Below are 22,197 nucleotides of genomic sequence, written 5' to 3' on the forward strand. Positions count from 1 at the left end.
CTACTCCAAAACAAAACAAAAAAAGCAAATGTTCTGAATTCACTTTAATACTACCTTGGCAGCCTTCCTTTTCGCATATCTCAGTGAGACCGTTGTTACTGGGAGGTTTGCTCATTTCGCTTGTGAGCTGCGAGTTGTGAGCAGTGTCAAATTATTTTGTGGTTCTCCACGGCACCCAAGTGCTTATTTTGCTGAATGATGACTCATCCTCGAAATGTCTGTGTGGCACAGGTGGATACTGTAGGGCACAGGGCTGGCTGGCGTTACTGCTGCCAGGAGCCTCCCCAGAGTCTGTGGGACCTTTCCTTGCTTGTCGGCAGGTGGTCCTAGCAGGTAATATACCTGGGTAAATACCGCCATCTGATTGGGATTCCTGTGATCAGGAGACAGGGGAAGGAATTGCGTCCTGGGAAGGGTTTTGGGGATGGGGAGAAAATGTAATTGTTTTTCCTTGTTAAGATATTTTGTATAGTGTGCTTCCCCATGAAAAAAGATCTGATGAAAATAACTCATGCTGTGGACCGTGACAACGCCAAACTATTCTGATTTGGAAGAGATTCTTGTTTAGGAAGATTTTATTTTTCTACACTGAATGGCAGTGAGAAGTTATGTTTCTTAAGCCATTCTGTATATTTAGGGAAATAACAGAACAGGCACAAAGAGGTCTACTTTGACACCCGCAAATCTTCATAGGAAGTTACTCTGAGCTCGTTTCCAATAATGAGCATAACAGGACTCCACAGGGAGGATATCACACAAAGACGACTGGTATTTGTCTTTCTTCACTTTTTGCCAATCAGCCAAGATTTCAACCTACTTAGTCAGCGATGGAGCAGTGGAAGACAAAGATCGATGAAGTACAAGCCAGAGCAACAGCTCTCCCTGCTTCTGAAATCCAGTGCTTGCAGAAAATCTTCACAGCGCTCAAGGGAAACTTTCCTTTTTTTCTGTTTTGCCTCACAAGAACACCAGAAGAATCTTCTCATTAACATCTCAAAGGATCACGTGAACAGTTTGTTTATCCACTCCAGCTGTTTCTTGCTGGAGCTTAAAAAGACATAAATTACCATTTTCATTTTCTCCTGTTTGCCAACAGACTTCTGCAAGATCATCTTGGCAGTTAATAGACTATAAGCTCACCCCCCTGCATCCAGCTGAGCATACATGAGCATACAGATGCTTTTACAAAGAGTAGAAACTCCTTTAAGAAACAATATACTGCCCTTTGTTGGGTAATACAGTTGATATAATTTTTCATCTTCTGTATGTACTCCATAGTAGTAAAACCAACTGTGCAATACACCTGGGGTGTCACGATCGTAAATCCTCCTCTTAAGGGCGCTCCGGTTCTTTCTTATTTTTCTAATTATGTGCACCTGCCCCCAATCCTGCCCCTCCTTATTTAGGCCGGGCGCTCTCGCTACTCTGGGCTCTGCATTGGAAGACGGACGCCTGGAGGCCCCGCCTACCATCAAGTCGCCCTACGCCCGCGGCTTGAGGGCACAGGCCTCCTATCGGCGTCCTGACCCTGCTGAGTCCGGGGCTCGGAGCGCCTGGCCTCGTCACCCCATTTTTATTCCCTGTCCCTGTACTGGATCCCGTTCCGGCTTTTAACCACGTCTTGTTTTTCCTCGATTGGATCACCCAGATTTGGACTTTTGGACTTCGCCCCGGATTTCGAACCAAAGCTTGCATAGCCACAGTGCAGCTGGGTTTAGAAACCACCTACAAATCATTAAGGTCTAAAGGCTAGGAGTAGCTGATCTACAACCACAACAAGCTAGTTGTGTCATTTCTCGAAATGCAAAGAGTGAGCACCTTTCTGCCCAATTCTTAATTCCAGAGCTGTTCGGCGCTCGGTTCGGTGTGCCTCCGAGGCCACGCTGGCTGGATGTGATTGGTTGTTCTACACTGTTGTTTGGTCTTGCAAAGGAGTCACACAGCCTCAGGCAGTAGGGAGAGTGAGACGGTCCTGTGTTCTAGGCCTCCAGAATAGACTCCAGTGCCATGTCCCTCAGTAGGACAAGCAGCGTAAGGACAACAGAAGGATGGGCCTCTGTCGTAGTGGAGACTGCTGAAAGCTTAATGTCATTTTTACAGATGTGATTCATTAATATTTCACAGTGCCTTTTAAATGTGTGATACTGCACTTGATAGAAACACATCAAATGTAATACGGCTTTGTTGTACTCTCTTAGACACACTGGCTATTAGTCCACATGGGGACTTTATTAATTCAGTTCACACTGGTAACCCTGACTAAGCTATCAGCTAAGTGTTTGTTTTTTATGCAGGCTTGGCATGACTCTCAATGACAAGGCAGGGACTGCTACAGCAATACTGTAACAATCCATTCAGTGCCAGATCAACGCCAAACGCAGATCCACATAAAAACAATTAACAAGGCATCAAAGGAAAAAAGACACGCTTTTTATGGGCACACAAAACTCTTACACAACTTCCCAACAGAACAAACAGCTTGCTGTTAATTTGCACCACTAGTTTGTGAAAAGATTACATGACTATTACATGAATCAGAGTGTCATGGGATCCAAAGTTAGAACCACAGAAACAAGCTCAACTGGGAAGAAAGCTGGTCGAAGGCTGAACAAGAACTTTTGATGAAAAACTGCATTACAAAAACACGGAAAAGAAACAAACTCTTAATAAGAGGAAGTCTATAGTGCTTTATTATTATCGTGTGGAACGTATATTTTTAACATCTTAAAGTGAGAATGGGGATATCTCTGCCTCTTTCAGCAAGTGCAATTAGGCATCATTACAAAAACATCCTCAAATATAATGTTATCATCTCCCTTTTAAAAACTCTTGAAGGGAACCTCAACGCTTTATCTTCAGAGCCACTCCAGCGCTGTAAGAAGCTCGTTTGATAAAAAGAAATGAAAATAAAGACATAATGGTGACAGACAGCTATTGTTTGAAGGCTCAGTGGAATCTATTTCTGGGCTGTTTTGTTGAACAAACAGTTAAATGAGAGTAGTAATCACCCGTGTTTAACTGCTATTAACATATAATTATCTCCTCTTCAAGAACATACTCACTATAAAAATCTCAGTAAGCTTTTTTTTACAGAAAGTAGTTTCTTGCCTTGTTATTTGAATATGAACTGCTTCTTTTTTTAAGATCTAAATCTTTTTAGTTTTAGATCTTAGCATTAACACCAATAAAATGTTTAAATACTGAAACCTACAACAAAATAACAACTAAACTAGTAAAATAATGAGGAGCATAACACTATTTATACTAAACCTATTTATAATGTACAGAGGCAGCATGTATTTCTGTTCATTTCTGTTCTGTTAAGACTGCTGTATTAAAGTAGGTAAAAAATAGTTGACATCCCAATTATGCATATTTGCCTTTTGCAGAAATAACATAAACCATATTGGCAAGTATTGTTGTGGCTCTGTACCTGTATGGAGTTTAAGTCATTACCTCTCTGCAGTGAGATCCTTCTTACCTTCTACCAGGAAGGGCTTCAGATCAATGAAAAGCCCAGGTCTCCCATGTACAGGGGTCAGAGGACAGAATCAGCGGGTCAGAAGGTTCTGGTGCTCCTAACAGAGAGAACAGCACGTCATGACACAGACTCAGTTCTCCCATTAGGCTTCAGAATCATCAGCAAAACCATTATACTGCTGAGACACACAGCCTGTGACAGATTGCAATTAAACAAAATTGGGACAGAAGCCGTTTTTAGCATTTCTCAAAATGCAAGCTTCGCACTGTAACTGGATACTTGCTTGTTCTGAATACAGTGCAGGCATATAAACGTAGAATTTATTGTCCCTGGGTTTACAGTTTGCTGCATATCACTCTAAGAAGCATTTTTACAGTGGATTAAATAAACTCCATGATATTTAAAACACTATCTGAATATTTTGGATGTAGATTAATTAGATTTATTCATATAAGAATCAAAATTAATCAAGAGAAAGCATTTGCAGTGAATCCAATGTACCTCATATCCTGCAGCCAAGAACAAGTTTTTGGAACAAACCACAAAAGCAATCAAATAGTGATACTTCACGGAGTTTTTAATGTTTTTATTTATTTCATTAGTGAAGTGCTCAAAGGCCTCTGCTTGGTGCATTGGCAGCTCTGTGCCCTCCTGGGGCCAATCCATCCTGCTGATGCCCCAGGTTTAAGGGCAGCAGTGATGTCATGCACAGATGAAATACGCCAGGACTGAAATATTTCAATATCAATATGTCACAGATGGATTGCCAATGCAGCAACAAGGCTCTATTGATACAGTGAGTGGGTGCGTTCTGGAATCACTTCCAGCCAGCTTTACTCACATCCCATAATGATTCCATCAAATAAATGAACACAACCGCTTGATGAAAACGGCATTACATTTAAGTGCACAAGACTTCCGAGTCTCTCTTCTATAACTGCAGCATGATGGGAAGAGATAGTTCAATGGATCTGGGTTCCAAAAAGGTGCTAAGTGTCCTGACTGTTCACCGCAGACAATCAGGTACCACACCTGTGGACACACAGTGGACTGGAATACAGGTACAGGATGCCACAGAAAAGCAAGGGGATTCAGCTATGAATTCTCAAGTTAAGACCGCAACACTCTAGGGTAAACAACAGGGAGGCATGTGTTATTGTCACCAGAAAGGAGCTGTCATGCAGCTGTCACCTTCCACCGGCTAGACAGATCGTCACAGAACTAAAAAAAAATATTTCAACACCTGTCGCATTTATAGCTCTTAGTTTTGAAAGTGAGTCTTACAGTAGGTTAACATTAACCAATTAATGAACCATGGTCGACCACAAAGTTAATGGCTACCTTCAGAAAAGCCCACCTCAGTGTCACGATCGCTAACCCCTCCTCTTAAGGGAGCTCCAGCTCTTCCTCGTTCCCTCCTATTGTTTGCACCTATCCCTATTCCCGTTCCCCCTTAAAAGCCAGGCGCTGACGCTCATCCGGGCTCTGCATCTGATTTCCATATCGTGCGAGTCCGGGACCAGGAAGCGCCTGGTCCCGTTAAGGTTTTAACCTCGGTTCCCGTTCCTGTTCCCCGTCCGCCGGTTCCGACCCGGCCTTCGTGATTTTTAATTCCTGTTCTGATGGATCTCCTGGTTTTGGACTTACTCGTGTGTTTTGGATTTTCCCTAAGGATTACTCTTGGATTGTTCGCCTCGGCCACACCTCCCCCGTGCACCAGCGCACCTTGGACACGCCCCCCTGTCTTCAGCCCCGTTTTCCTGCATGACGTTTCCCCAGTGTTTCCCCACTCCGTCGGACTGTGTCGTCCGCATAGGGTCCGGAAAGAACTGTTCGTTACACTCAGCTGCCCACTTAGCGGAAGCTTTGTTACTTTTAACGCTCTTGAGACACACTTTTAAAGATCATCGCAATCTTTAGGGAAGGCAAACGACAAAGCGACGTCACTATACCCGAGTAATCTCCGCAAAGGAAGGGCTCGATCTGACCAGCTGTGACGAGCTACCATGCTTCTGGGACTCCCCCATCACCACTGCACCACTGCCCTCTACCACAGGAGTCCCTCTCGTTCAGCTCTCCTCCAGCAGCCCTGGACAGGAGCTGGGGCTCCTCTACACTGCACTGCTGCAAACAGCAAGGGTGCAACATTGACTCATTGAACTCAAAAAAGGGACGATAAGGTGCACTCCATCACTGCATCAACAATTCGCTCCCATTATCTGGAAACCGAGGGGAGATTACAGGGAATTATTTAACAATGGTGATCATTTCACATACATTCCTGCTGCAGTATTTGAATGGCAGATCTAACGAGTATAAACCATTGCTGTCCTTTGCAGATGAAGGGCTGTATATTCATAAACCACATATCATGCTGCCTAGGAATGCTAATGAGGGTCAGCATGCTCTTCATTGAGTACTAATCAATCAAGTATCACAAGCCAGCATACAGACCCTGTGAGAGCTCACATACACTCTGCCTATGAAAACAGTAGCAACAGCAACACAAGAACCGTATGTAATGCTCTCCAGCTGCATTGTTAGCGAAAAATGAATCAATCATATACGCCACAAACAGACATTCATTTGAACTGACTTGGCAGGATTCTCACACTAATGGCTACTTGAGTCAGCAGTCCAAAGCTCATTTCTCTCTATGATAGGAGATCCTGCAGCTGCAAACGTTGTAGAGATTAGAGGTGAACACATGGCCAACAGAACAGGTCATGACAAACCTCATCCTAATGGTCCAAAGAACTGTCAGTGTCCTTGCTGGTAGATTGTCATGTCAACTGCTTTACGAATCCCAGTCATGCTTCTGGAGCACTGAGGAGAATTTCAAAACATTACCCTCTTGCTGCAGAGATTTTCAAGCGAAAAGAAAAAAGAATCTGCTAGGTGACTTTTCTCTCCGGTGACTTTGGAAACGTTTCCCAACACTTCGGTTTGTCTTAAGCCAGCCTCCCTACCACATCTGATAAGATAAACTAAACAGAAAAGATTAAAATGCATTCACGCTGCACTTAAAAAAGCTTATTAGTACCTTATATACAAGCCAGAAGAACGTTCTCATGCATCACACCAAGCTCAGCTTATTGGATTTCACAGAATGCCACAAATCCTCAATCAGAGGAATAAAGGTCAACAAGAATTAAACTTGGCAATACTGCTCACTGGTGCGCATTTATTTTTTTCAACCCAGATTTTAAAAAGAAATGCACTTGTAAAAACAAGGCACAACAAAGATAGGAAATGCCCAACCACTGGGTTTAATGGCATTATCTTATGGAGATGGAAGTACCCAGACCCCCTCTCCCACAACACACAGTTAGTAAGATTGCAAGCAAGAAGAGACGATTCGGAAAGAAGAATCTCTTGAAAGAAGCCAAAGCCAGGGTATCATCTATGGCTGGGTAGCTTGTTCCGTACTTTCACAACCCTAAGTGCCTCCTGTTTTCATTTAAAATGCACTTCTATATAGTTTCCACTTGTGTCCTCTGATGCGTGTTTCATTGTTGACTCTAAACATGTGCACTGGGCAGATTTTGTGAAGTAGAGAGCTGCGTCAGCACGCGTAGGCTGCAAAGGAACAAGTAAAGGTTTAGTCCCTGCTGAAAAGGGAAGAAAAGAATCACAATGTTTCCACTGTGTAGCCTTCTTCACAGGATATCTGCCAGGATAACAGCTTCAACAACAGCTTAAGGAAAGGATTTCTTGTGTTAATATCCCACACAAGGATCCCAAAGAGCTTCACCTACCAGAGGGGACCCTCTTCTTCCCCAATCCCAGATGATGTTCAGAAGCCATCATGTGCCAGAAGCCTCACTGCACAACACATCAGGTAGAGAAGTGCGAAACTAACTCGTGAGTCTGGAGGGAACAGTTTACTGCACTCCTCTGCCGGAGAACTGAAACTGGGAACAAACTTCCGGGAGCAACAACACAGGGCACACACGCACAAGATACGCCTCCTGTTTATAGAAATGGTGGCGGGACAGAATCCAGATTAATTTAAATTTATCCTGGCACTTCTTCATGGCTGCAACACTTCAAATCCCAGCTGGAGCACCGAGCTGGCAGAAAACTCTGCAGAGGGAAGATGATCCAAATGGGAAGATTCCTGTGTTACCTACAGAGCCCACATCAGATAGGGGAACACACTGCTATCTCTTGCAGTAAAGGGCTATGATGACTAATGACACACGATAATATTGCAAACTGACACTGAGAAGCTTAAATGTTCCCTTTTTCAAATGTATATCTAGTAACAATGTCACTGCAAGGACAGAGTACTCGGAGATCCCAGCTATTGAGTCAGCGATCACGATTTCAAGCTCCATCATCAAGGCGGAGAGGGGGAGGTGAAGGAAAGAGTTGCTCAGCCTTTCCCACTGTTTTTTTTTTCATTTCAGTGTAGGTGGTGACATCGTCTCTGGAACAAGTGAAACAGTAGAGTGAAAGAGCAGCAGAAAACAAGCAGTACAGGGACAGCTGTTCCGAGCTGTTTCAGCCTCAGGGGCTTATTGGAGTAGAAAGCATTAAGCATTATTAAAAGGGAAAACAGGGAAAGGCGAGAAAAGGGTTCTGTAAAAAAGGGACAAAAATGAGATGTAGGGGGCTGTCAGGTCTGGATTTGATTTCATTATTTACCACTGCGTCTAAACGACCTCTGCACTCGCTGTGCCTTTGCACTGTGGACCACACCTCTCAGATAACGGCCAGAGCATATGGTAACCCTGGCTGTAAAGGAAACGAACATAAGGAAGAGGAAAGAGGGTTAAACACATGGGTTGAGAGCTGCTTCTTTGTGGAATGTCTGACAGTGTTTACACAACAAATACCAAGAGTAAATATTAAAGCTAAAATGAAGATTAAAACAAGGAAGGCAAGGTATGGTATGCAAACACATTAACTACAGCAATCGTGCAGCAATGTTCTTTAAAATATATCCACTGCATATTCATATACCTTACAATGTATGACACAGCACTCTTTTCAATTAGAATTAACAGCCTTCCAGGTTAGTATGGGAGTTAAGAGCAGCTGTGGCAATTAATTACAACCTTAATATTGGATCGTTAGTCCAATCGCGATGATAGAACAGGGGGATCTTTCTTTGACTTTTTATGTGCTAAAATGCAGAATAATAAATTGTAAGACAATTCTGTTTCCTGTAGCACTGTGAATGGATGAATAATGAATTCGTCCAAGAACTGTCCAAGATATTCATACCCATAATGCATCTATCATTTATCATAACTGCCCAGCATGGTAATGTACTCATTACCATTCCTGATGCACAGAAAAGACCACAGCTGTCAAGAAATCTGAGTGACTCATGGTTTACAGATAGAAAACTACTGACCTATCTTTCTCTTACCTTCTTTTTTATCTCGCATTCAGGTAAAAAGAAACTCTTCCAAGAACTAATTGTTACAGGGCAGAGGGAATGAGTGTGTCCAGTTCATAAGGTATATTTTCCTTCCTCTGGATTCACTCTTTAGAAAAAGTACAATATAGCTTTTCTCTCTTTAAGACTTTGTATTAAGTTTTCTTTAAACCATGATCATTAATCAAGTGAATTTGTGTAAAATTAAGTAAATCCAGTCTTCAGAAAAAAATATTTTTAAACCATTTATTACTATGAGTCAAAATATATCAAATTGTTGTTAAAGGCTAACACATATAATTTAAGAATAGTTTCAGACTGTTAAACAGCCTGCTGCTTTCTCAAAGGTACTATCGACTATAGACTGGGATTGTACAGATCAAACAAAAGCTGGAGACCAAAGCAAAAATCAACCACCAGCACAACAAGCACAGAAGGTTGTTAAATAAGGACAGTGGTTTTCAAATTATCTTCCCTCCATTTTCATCAGTTTTTCCCCAGTTGTGCTTCTGAAGTTAGACTAGGAGCAGTACTCTAGGCTGCTGCTCCCCGGCTCTTACTTCAGAAAACACCTGGTACAAAAGACTGCAAACAGAGCAGAAAATAAACAGTTCATTCTTGACTCCAACAAAGACAGGAAGTAATAACAACAACTCCCACTAGACAAGCAATGTGTCCTGTTAACAGACGAACCTGTCGCAGGGCAAACCCATATACAACAGGGATATACAGTAGTCAGAAAATAGTCATTTTCCCATTAGAAATCCAACACAAAATATTACCTACTTTCACCACAGAGATCAGGGTGCTGCTTATAAACTAATATAACTGATAAAAAACATAACTGACCCTGACTGAGAGAGTTTAACAATTCTGGAATTGTTCTCAACACAAACACCATTTGTGGTAAAATGAATGTTGTTTATATATGTATAGATACTGTATAACAACAACTTCAGAAATGAATGAGATTATTTTAGCGGGCGTCTCATAGCTGTTTTACCTACCTTGATTTTTCATCACCTGCAATCTTCTACTCCATGCCGGTATGAATTAAATCCCACCCTCGCCTCTTCAGGGCTGAAATGAATACTGTAGATGCGCTCCACCTCATTAACCAACTGATTCTTTGCTTTCAGAATCAGCAACAAACCAAGGCTCCGCTTCCAGCACTGCAGTCACGCATCGCATCCCATGAGTCAGCAGGATCGCCTTAACCTTCCTGTAGCCGAAATCCAGCAGCCCGCACACACGAATGTACAAATACGCACATGGAACTGCATGCATGGAGGTGCCCAGACTCTCACTCTGCAGACGTACGCTTTATATCCCCTCTGCCCACTCACTGTTTCATGCATCTCAGAGAACCAGGCTGAAGAAATGACTGATTGCTTGTCAAGCTCTATTAATATCTGCTTTAATCACATCTCTTAAACTGGGGGGCTTTTGTCATAAAATTCGAACTGACTGGCATTGTAATAAAGAAAGATTCAAACAAAAAAAATGATACATACAATTATTCTCAACCAATTCAAACGTCACATATGCAGACATCTAGTCTTTAGTAAACCATTTACTTTTTGATAGATGTGCTACTTTAAACCCAGATCCGACTAGGGGGCTGTAATAATGTAACGTGTTAACAATCAGATATCTTAAAGAGCACAAAAGCGGTACTCCCAGTTTTCATTTCTTTGATTTTCTTTCTTTATTTGTGAACTTGAAAAGGAAATGTTTAACTTATACACTGATATGTATCTGACTAATAATAATAACATCACTTTATTAACCCTTACAATCTCTTGCATTAGGAATTATCTTTTCGCATACCCCAGCTTGCTCTCCATGAGACACACAGATAGGGAGAGAGCCTGGGGTCAGAGCACAGGGTCTGCCATTGTATGGCACCCCTGGAGCAGTTGGGGTTAAGGGCCTTACTCAGGGGCCCAATGGAGTAGGATTCCTCTGCGGGCTGCAGGATTTGAACCGGCAACCTTCCAGCCACAGACACAGATCCTTAGCCACAGAGCCACCGCTCCGCTCTACTGTAGCTACTGTAGCTTGTTCCACTTCTGTCATAGATGAAACTGCAAACTGTCTTTCTTCTGATCTTCAGGATTCCTGAGTGCCGTCATTGTCAATGGCAACATAGTTACCTCCTGCCCAGACTGACCTTGGAATGCACTGATAGATGCTAAACTGAAAATGTGCAACACAATATGCGAACGTGCATTTAAAACCAAGAACATGGTGCACCATGGAGTTGAGAGAGTATGGAACAAGCTACGCAACCAAGATGTTGAAGCAGATAACCGCTTCATGAAAGAAATCAGGGTGGAAGAGATCATCGGATGAACTGCTACCAGATGGCCAGAATGGTATCCTCTCATTTGTAATCTGTCTTAATTTCTTTTCATTTTCTTATAGGAGGGCTAGCTGGCTCTCACTAAGATGGAATATAACTGAATGAAGTCTGCTTAAGTTGTTCTAGAAAAAAGTAAGAAGCTACAGAAATAGTTTGTTGACTACATGTTTACAGCTAAAAAGTGAGACGAGATGAGATTTGAACTAGGATGACCAAAGGCTCATGTAATCTCTGAGCGGACATTTAAGAACAAAATGGAAAACGTTTTTAAAGTTCAGTGTTTACTAAATATTTCCTGGCCTGGGCTGCAGGGGATGAAAGGATGAAATCCACTGCAGGATGAAACATAAGATGAAACATAAGATGGGTTGTTAGCTTTTAGTTCAGTTTATTTGTCATAAGCACAAGTGCAATTAAATGCTTTTATATTCTTCACCCATCTCCTATTATTTGGATTACCACACCTCTCGGATTTAGTTACATGATTGTCTATATTTTGACCAATCAGAACAAACAAATACAGTAGAAGATTGTTCAGTTTGAACCTTCACCACCATAGTGACTCATATACAGTGCCCCATTTTATTGCATTCATTACCACTGGACTACGTCACAGTCTAGAACTAGAAAACATCATCAGAAAATGACCAACATTTATGCTTTGAAGGTGCATAAGTGGATTTTACTGGCTGATGCCAAAAACATTATTTAACTGTAATTAGTTCAATGGAACATTTCCAGAAGATATATTAGATAGACCTCTTAAACTAGTAACACCTTTTGTATATACTGTATAAAGACGAACTATGTACTGCATATTTCTCTGGGTGTATTAGAAATGAATTCCCTTTTTGCTGTCTTAGTTGTTTTTAGGTTTAATTACATTGCCATTAAAAGGCCAGTGAGCAACCTGAATAGGCACCCTGATGGATATCAGAGTTCATTTCTTACATAGATTGTTAAAAAAAAGAGTAAACGGCATGAAGAAGGTTTTAGGTTTGGTCAGGGGCGAGTCTGTGGGTTTTCTAAGTCTCTTTAGAGCAGCAGCACATGGAGAAGCTGTTAAATGGGCCCAATTAAGCCAAATAATGAGCTGATGTACACTGTTAAAGGCTGAGTCAGAATGAAAGTCTGCAGACACACCTGCCCTCCAGGACCAGGACTGGACACCCGTGGAAGAGAACAGTGCTGGGGATTTTAGCAATTCTACTGTCAGTCTGCACCCCCTCCGCCAGAGACAATAGCACATTATAAACCAACACAAACAATACACAAAGCACAATAAACCGGCAGAATAAATGCCAAACAAACTATTACACAATAAGTGCAAAAGGAAGAAGGAATACTTTATACTGAGTAAAATTGCTGTGCAGTTCACTTCCATTGTAAACTAAAGACAGATAAACGTCACGATGAGATCCTCGGTTGAGTGACAGCAAACAATCTAGGTGGGCCAACAGCAAAAAATGATAACAGCAAAAACAAGCCCTAATTTCACAACGTCACGCAAGCTTTTCTCAATGGAGCAATAGTATCTCGCAGACTGTGGCTTTCTCGGGATAAGCTCATTTTCTCCTCAATGAAATTTGAGAGCGCTAGCAATTATGATAAAAAAACAGAAGCTGTCATACTGATAATATGAGTTTTTGAGTGAGCGAGCGAATACTGATTAGTGTGCTGACGAGGGCATTCCTTCCTGCCTGCTGCTGTTTGCTGTGTTGGAAACCCTCTGGGAACTCAAAAGAATGTGGGTTAGTGTTCACTGCTGCTTCTCACCAATATGCACAAAGCCAGCATCAACCCACCTACAGGTTCCACACTTTAGAAGTGGTGGCAGTAGTAGCAGAAAGTTTATTATCACAGTGATAATTACTCAGTGCAGACAGGGAAGGTCCAGTAAAAGGGCTGGATTAATTCATTAAGATTTGGCAGAGTGAAGGTTTCTCTGTAACGCTTATACTTCAGAATTTCATTTGAATTAAAATGATAAGAGGGCTGCAGCCCTACAGCTCTGTTTGTCATGAGCTTTACATGGTTTTGCAACCAATACGCCATGCACAATCTGCAGAGCTTTCCAGATACAGATAGCATCAATCTGTAACTGTCAATATGCGTAATTACCAAAACAGCTTTTAAACTATACAACAAGCTACCATCTAGAAAAACTATCACTGGAACAAATTAGTGGTAACATGGGCTGAGAGACAAAAGGCTCCATATATTGCTCTGTGGCTATGATTAAGGCATGACAATGAGAAATTCCAAACCGTCATTACAGCGATATGAGCTATAATGGTGCTCCTCTGAAAGAGGCAAATTGAAATGAAAGGGCATTTCAAGTACACTTAGGCTCCTCATGCTAATTGCCAAGACGAGGTGGAGATGTCTTTGAAGAAGGGGAGGCTCTATTTTAAAGGCAGTGCTTACCACTAGGGTCTAATCATTCAGAGCAGTCTTCCGTGAGACTTTTTTAACAGTTATTTCATCACACATCCAAATAAATCCCTTTAGTAAAGTACCGCTTTATTCCTCTGAGATGATCCATCAAGAAGGGACACCGGATGGTGTCACCAATGATTCGGAGTTTCTTGGCCAATATGAACAGCCGATGATACCCAACCATTGCAACAGGTGCACGAGAGGTACAGTACTTTAAACTGAAACAAATTTAAGTTTAATCCACTGTTGACATTTTTTGGGGGGGTTATGACATGCATGTTAGTTTTCAATACAAAAACCAAAGTAACTTTCCATAAAACCAGGACCACATTCCAAAAACAATGACCTCTAACTACAGTAGTTTACAGGTTTCTTGAAGAGCTATGAAGCAATGAGATGTTATTACTCGAGTGCACAAAGGCAGTGAGTTACCAGCTCTGTGATATTATAGTACAGTAAGTGAAACCATCCAGGTCAATCTGCTGCAAAGGAAGGTATAAAGTCTACACAGTTCACACCTGTGTGTCTGAAACCTGACAAGCAATGCTTGGTGTAAAGGTATCCGAAGACTGCTGAGAGTCAGGATGAGAGGGTATAGAAGGGAGTTTCCTGGCACGAGAGAGGTGTGCAGTGCTGTAGAGAATCTTCCATGAGAATAAACCAGCAGACCAGCAGACCATTGAAGGATACAGACAGTCAAGCAAGAGTAAGCCACCTTGCTGGCAAATTAGCAAGGAAATGCCACCTGTCCTGAATCTGTCAGCTTGATCTGTTTATCTCCCGGGACACGAAGATCTGAATGCAGTTCATCCAAACACATACTGTAGTTCATTATTGCACATGCATATAATGACCTTTGTCCCTGGCAGACAAAAAAATATACTGTATCCCATAATGTAAAGACTGAGTAAAAGCCCAGTTGTTCTTATTTTACCATGAGAAGAAGAACTTTCTAATCCTAAACAAAACATCAAAAAACTCCAATATGTTTGGTATCCAAAAATAAGAAAGGATGCAAACAACAGGAGAACATTTGTCGCTCCATTTTAGCAGACCATCTGTCACCCTGACTTTATCACTGACTGACAATGCTGGTCCTAGACTCCACTGTCTGATCACTGGAAGTGCCCGAGGTTAAGAAACCCTGCATTGTGAATCTCATTAAAATAAGTGACGCTGACAAGTTTATAAGAGGAGCATAGAAACACATCATTTTGAGACAACTTTACATGGTCCCCAGCAGAGGGTTTAATAATGTGTTTCCAGGCTGAGAGCCCACATTTTCTCATTAAAGAAATGAAACACCTGCTTCTCCGTATTCCAGTACATCTCCTCTTAACACTGCCTAAACATACCATGATCCAAGCTACTGTACATGTCGCATGACTTGTGGGAAATGTAATTTGGCTGCAATAATGGCTCTCTGCCTTGACAAATACATAACAGGCTGGAGCTACTAAGATAATCATGAGATTACAGCAATTTTTGACATGAGTTCAGATTGCCTTCTTTCCGTTTTTTTTTCCATCGAACTCTTGAAAGGCTGATTTCAAGCATTCGTATCTCAATCTGATCACAAATTGGAGGAGGTGGACTAATGATTGTTGGCAGTCAAGGATTTTTGGGAATTCTAACGTAACGCACTGTTTTTTATCTTTCAATTCTATTGAATTGAGCACCACCTAAATTCAGCCTGCCAAAAAGTATCCAGTATCGGGCAATAAAAGGCATGCTAATGACAGTGCCTTGGGCATTTTTTAGAAAGTTTCCCAGAAAACTTCTCTCTTATTCTTTTTCTCTTCCCCCCCCCACAGACTCCAACTGACATCCGTAATGTCAGGATACATAAACCAAATACGGAAAGGCCTTTAATCTCATTAGGAGACTCAGGAATGCCATCCAAAAGAGAAAGGCTTAGACAGCGCCGCCCTCCAGGGACGCTCTGGTTAACGTCTATCCTGGGTGGGAAGATAACTAGGTTAGGAAAAGTGATGAAAGCCAATTAGCAGCTTTCAGACTGATGGAGCAGTAAACATGACAAATCGGCACCTGCTCATATTCCTGCTGAGCTGCCAAAGTCGGCATTCCAAACCACCGCAGTGGAGAGCGATTGAGAGCAAGACTGCAGAACTAATCCAAAGCTACCTGACAGCTCAATTTTAGACAACATCCACTTAGCAGTGGCTCGTGAAGTGTGGGAATTCATTGGGGGCCTGGGAGGCTGAGGGGGGTCTAAGAGTCAGCTTTTCTCACCTGGACTCTAATCCCAATGGGCAGTGGGATGGAACAAAAGCATCAGGGAATTAGTTTTCTTGGGTAATGTTAGGAGACCCTTTCAGGCAGACAAGCCAAAAGGCAACAGGACTTTCAGTTCAATAATACTGGTCATCAATTTTTGCAGAGAGATCTGCCAGCTTACATGATCGGCCTGCAGATTATGACTTGTATAATAACAGCACTGGTAGCTATTCTCAGGGGCTGGATTTGCTGGTTGTTGTTTTGAACCATTTACGACCAAATATATGTTTTAATATATCTGCAATAACTCTGTCTATTCTAAGTGGAGGAATACTGTGCTCGGAAACGCAGCCGTTATGAGCAGAGATTAGTCTTTTTGCCCACAGAGCCTCGTTTCCTGACTGAAAGGCACAAGAAACAGTCTTGCTATAAATCTGTGCATAACGGCTTTGAATTTGGGTTCATTGCTGTGGGGAGTGTCAGGAATAAAAAAAGGACCAAGCACAATGAAGACAACAGAGCAAATACAAGAGTTTTACACATGCACAAGAAACATTTGCTGAGGGTTGCTGTTTGGATCGGACAGACCAGAATGCGAACAAATCTTGATATGCCCTTGTGGAAGCTACCAGGCAGCATATAAGGGCATCTCCCTGTGTGACAGTTACAGAAGAGAATACAGCAGAAGCTGTAGCTTCTCAATACAAACTGCACATTTATAAAACAGGCCCAATGAGAGTACCAACAAATTCAAGCACACCTTTCTTTCTTGGTGGGTGTGTTAAAGCAGCTATGCTCTGGGCTAGATTACATGCTGGCAGGGCTTTTGAACCGCACACATGAGCACTTTGCTCTGAAGGATTAACTTGGAGCCCACTTCTGAACTCCCACAGACAGCATCTTTTAGGGACAGTCTTGGCCATGAGTGACCCCCCCACCCCAAACTCCCCGGCATTCAGGGCTTCTGTGGTTTGACAGTGACAGATAGGTCTTCTATGTCTTGCTAGTGCCCAAGGAGGTCTGACTGGCAGGATCACAGCCTTCAGTAAAGAGCAGGAGAGGAAGCAGTACATTGTCACTGTGATACGCCAGTAAACCATAATTAGCACAGAAAAGACAAATGAGTCAGCTTTAGGCACACACCGAAATAACCCTGGTTATCTATTTCAAAATAGTTATTACTTCCCATACATTCCTATCTTTTTGAAAGGCCTCCCAGGGAGTCGGATTCTCTCAGAAGATAAATAGCATTTAAAACGTAAAGGACAAAAGCATAAATAATCATATGTAAAATCTCTAAACGCTGACAACATTCTGAAATGGCACTATGCACCATTTGGGTTTCTGAATAAAAGGCTAAAGGAGGCATTTACTTCTATATTGATTAATGAAGAGATTAATTAATTAATGGATTGCTTTATTAATCACAGTCCACATCCAAAGCTGAACTGATCCACCGAATAATGAAAGCATGAATACACCCTGATTTACAAAATGTCCATGTACTAAAAAATAGCACCGAGTTGCATGGATTTCTATTTAGTAATATAGTGTTATATCTAACACAAGCACTCTGTGAAGGTATGAAGATTAAAACTTATTTGTCTTAACCTGTCACACTGCCTCTTCCTTCTGCAATCCAGAAGGATTTTGGAAGAAGCTTTAATACAACAGTTTTTCTAGAGGTTATAATAAAACATTTACTTTCACTTTTTCCAAACTTACTTAAAAGAAGTTCTTTAGTAGAAGTTCTTTCAAGCCTTATTAATCACACATTTCCACAGAACCCAAAATTGAATTAACAGATACTTTTAATATCAAACAGGAATGGAGGATACTGCACAGCACCCGGACTGATGTTCAATTTCTTTTGGAGATACTGTATGTGCTTTCAAGGCCAAAATGAACAACTTTAGTATTAAATCTGAAAATGGATATGAACAATTCAAAAGGAAGTAAACGTTAATGGAAGAGATTCCGGAGAAGCCTTTAGATTATCCCACCTTATCCAATTTCCCTGCATTTCCATGTACCCCAACTTCAGGAGTTGAAAGTGAAAATGAAGACGTGCTGTTTTGATCACTTTCTGGAGCACCTCACTCCTCACCTCTCTTTCTGCAGTCAACGGATTTTCAGTCCAGAAACAGACCTGAGTCAAAGATCCAGTGCACGGGCATCAATTTCCCTCTGATTCTGCGTCCCACAGTAGGGCCCTGAGCCACACTGTGTTATCATTTCACCAGCACCGGAGTGAACTGGAGTACTACAGGGAGCATGCATAAATTATTAACTGCATATTGATTGGGCTCTTCTGGTCTGTTTCCCGATTCCTTTCATTTTTACTTCGGTGGAGGTGGGGAATGATGGATTTCGTGGTGCACTGAGTACCAGAGTTGCTTATAGATGCTCATGGGTGCGTTTTGCTAAAACGTCACCTGCTCCCGTCTGTGGGCAGGTTGAGGGAGTCGCAGGAGGTCAGGAAACAGAGAGACATGAAGCCAGGATGGTTCCTGTTCCCCGGGGTGAGTTCAGTGCAGCATCAGTCAAACCCCTGTCTCTTCCTCTGTCACATCAGCAACAGCTCTGACTCAGTCTGGCATTTAATTCACCCTCCAAGCTCTCCATCTAATCCTCAAGCCAGTCTGGGGGCAGCCATCACCTAAACACTAAGCTCAGCAGTAGTTAGACTGACATTTCTAATACCATCTAACAGGACTAACAGCTCTAGATTTTAACAAAAGCACAGAAGTACAGCCATGGCCTACCTGATATCATCTGCCACTACAGTTTTCTTTGCCAAAGCATGAAGTACTGTATAATGTCTTATTTTCTTACATGAATAGTGTATCATCTCTCATTTTTAAACCTCTGCAAATACAGCTCTTCAGTGACAGGCCACTAATGAACAACGACTGAAATACTGCAGCGATTTCCCCAGGGATTTTCCTTATGTAGGTTTATCATGGCATATATGCAGTCTTTCCATGGGTTGGCATGTTTGCACTAAGCAGTTACCTGGTTTTACCCTAGTTCTCTATGGCTTACATCATGTTTTACGTTGCCTCCATATGGATTCCAAAGCTTTTACTATGGCTTCACTGATCTTTACTTTCCAACACTTGTCATGATACACAACACTAAACTGTTGTACGGGCTGCTGAAGTTGAGAAAAGTTAATTGTGCACAGTCCAAAGAGCTGCTCCCCATCTTACCCAGAAGGACTTCAGTAAGTCTGAAATACTACTTTGCTTAACTTACGAGGTACACCATGCAATAATCAATATATTGAGAATATCAAGTAGGTAGCCGTGTCAGCATGCATAGGCTGCAAAGGAACAAGTACAGGTTTATTCATGCTGAAAAGAGAACAAAACAAACGTAATGTTTGAGCTGTGGAGCCTTCTTCAGGTGGCTGAAGGCTGCACAGCCGAAACGTTACATATATTTCTTCTGTTTTCAGCATGCAATAAACCTTTACTTGATACATATCGAGAATATACCTACAGTATATAGGCTGTCTGCTTATTAGAAGCTCTTGGGAGAATATGTCCACCCTAGAACCCTAGAATATAAAAATATGGTATATTCATGAATTTCTTATATGTTATGGATATATGTTTTGTAAACGATGAGACAAGTGGGGTGAACTGTCGTTTAGAATGTAAACAACACATATTTCCACTTTTTCATTCCAGCCCATTTAAAAGATTGCCTATTTCCCTTAACTCTGAGAAACCTTAACTCGTTAACTCTCCCCTTTCAGATTCATTTCAATACAGGTCAATTATCCAACTTCCCAATATGCTTTTTCAAGCACTCCCCAGCCACCAGCATGATTGTACTGTAAGTATTCAAGTATTCTCCAAAGTGAACCATCATTTTTTTCTGATCTTGGTAAATGAATGAATAACCACTGCTTTCTCGGCTCCCTGATGTTCAAAAAGAACATTTCAGTATGTACAGTAGTTTAAAATTTCTAGGCCTGTAACCACAAAGCTTTTTGTGAAGATAAGAGTGTTCATTTTTTCTTTACATTTTTAAAATTTAAAAAATTGTGACCAACAAGATGACCTTGCCTGGCAAAAGCTACAGTTCCTGTTTTTATGATGCACTATGTGACTGTGCTTCATTATCACAGCTCATGGCACAATGTTCCTAAGTGCCATAATGTTTCCAAGGTACCATGTGGTTAAAATCCTGCCCATGCCAAGCTGGGAATCTCAGCTAAGGACGTAAACATTGTGTCAAAACTGTTGGACACCCACAAGAATTGAATTGCTGAAATCTAGCAGGTTTACTTTGTTACCTTGGGTCAACGTGACCACTTCTAAGAAGACAGCCAAGGCTTTTTAATGACATAAAACTTTCAAAAACATCATTACTATTCCAAGACTTCACTTCAGAAATAAACAACCCACAATGATGTGGGTAGGTGACAGTGCTCTTGAGCCTTTCAAATTAAACAGGCTAACTGTGAATAGACTATTCATACAACGATATCTTTGAGATCTTTAAAGAATGGTTCGGAAAGCATGCTGGAGGGAGAGTCAGGATCATGTGATCTAAATGGCTTTATACAAACCAGCTGGCAGCACACTGGGGTGTACATTGTTGGCAGGAGTGTCCATTGAATTAATACACAGTGTCACCTTAAATAACTCATCCTGAGTGACAGAGCTGAACTAGCTCTAAATGTCCTGGCTAACTCTCAGGAAGGAGCTAAACCCCTTTAGTTTAAATTAAACTGGAGTAACAGTCTCTTTAACCCTTTTCTTTTACTAGTAATTCATTTTTCAAAATACCGGCAGTTAAAACTAGGATTGATTTCTGCACACTGTGATCTGATACCAAGGTTCAATCAGTGCCAGAGTACCAATTAAAAATTCATGTTACTGTCGTGCGGAAAATAAGCCTCTTTCTGACATTCATGGCAATTATTGCTTTCCTGCCTTGAGAGAAAAAACTCTACACTGTGACTTGTGTCCTCATCGATGACCTTTAACATTTTCGAAAGGACTCGCTCATCTACAATGGTCGTTTTGCAAAGCCTGGACTTTTAAAAGCAGCTTTTACTTTTTAATATTTAACCCTAAATGTCAACTACAAAGCATTTGGCTAATATGTCCTCTCTCTCAAGCTCACTGAAAACATGAGCAACATCATCAGATAAGTATTTCACTCACAATTGCAGTTAAATTCATAACAGAGTTGTGTCTGGTGAACAACAAAGTTGATTAAATATTGATAAAATTGCTTTGTCTGCAGCCCAGAGTTCATTCACATTGAATATATCTCCAGTACATAGTGTAACCGAATGAAGAATAATAACAAAACACAGGCCAATACATTATTTTAAAGATTTTATATGCATATATCAGAGATTAAAAATCGATAAATTATCTTTCTGGCATTTTAGAAGCAAATAATCTTAAAAGCTTCTAATCTCACAAAGAGGCAGCAGGAAATATGAAAATATACTTGTCAACTAGTAACATTTCAGATGAAAAATTTGAACAACCATGTCATAATATACATCACCACCTTAAGATGAACCAATACGCAGTACTCTACATATTGTTGCTTTCTAATGGTTTTCTTTGAGGTCTTTCTGTGTAAAATATCAGTTCATGTACGTTATAAAAAAATGCATTTCTGCAAAATGCCAAGTCTCTATCCTACCAGTGATGGTAGGATGACCAGTGAGGATTTTTTTTTGTGAACGGTAGCCTTCAGATTAAACAGTTCCTCAATACCACCTGAAGCAACATGTGCCAACCCTGTACCTGACACAGCTGTGCAAACGGAACATTTCTAGAGTTGCTTTATTTGCATAACATGTCAGCGTAGTGAACTGGAAGCACATGCAAGGAAATTTTAAAGGCATCTCCACCTTTTCAATGAAACTCTGGGATACTTTGCTAAAACCCACACTAGGATATGATGCAGATCGTAAAGAGCCTTATGCTGAATAATTAGACGCGGTTTATGTCACCCAGTCAATAAGTAATCATTATTACATAGTTACATTCGGAACATTAGGATATGTATTTGACGTGCCCGATTATAAAACACGAACACAGTCTGGCCCCTTTATTCACGTGTCGATATAACACAACAGAGGAGCATACTGTATAAAGGACACAGAGAAAGGCGAACGTATCTCATTGAGCAGTTGAGAGTTTAGCAAAAGCTCGATATGCTCTTTCCTAAAACTTCGCAATCGTTGCGCCTTTCTTGCATTAGGTTTGTATGCGAATTTCTCCCATCCCGTCATTTACAGAATGG

At 41.3% G+C, this 22,197-nt stretch overlaps 1 protein-coding gene across 6 annotated transcripts in view; it reads right to left on the reverse strand.

Annotated features, from left to right (window-relative positions):
• Positions 1 to 22,197, reverse strand: part of tmem63c (transmembrane protein 63C) — a 47,860-nt gene that overhangs the window by 24,778 nt on the left and 885 nt on the right. The window contains exons 1-2 of one of the 6 annotated variants that reach the window (XM_088648016.1): positions 9,878 to 10,182; positions 3,482 to 3,578 (exon numbers count right to left, since the gene is read on the reverse strand). The exons of 1 other annotated variant lie outside the window; for it this stretch is intronic. The gene's annotated coding sequence lies outside the window, so the exon portion shown is untranslated. Of the gene's footprint in view, positions 1 to 3,481; positions 3,579 to 6,216; positions 6,369 to 7,239; positions 7,438 to 9,877; positions 10,183 to 22,197 lie in introns of those variants that run through there. 4 more of the 6 variants (XM_088648014.1, XM_088648019.1, XM_088648017.1 and 1 more) reach the window with 4 other exon arrangements.

The sequence above is a fragment of the Lepisosteus platostomus genome, chromosome 10, assembly GCF_059453375.1.
Source record: "Lepisosteus platostomus isolate fLepPlt1 chromosome 10, fLepPlt1.hap1, whole genome shotgun sequence".
NCBI lineage: Eukaryota > Metazoa > Chordata > Actinopteri > Semionotiformes > Lepisosteidae > Lepisosteus > Lepisosteus platostomus.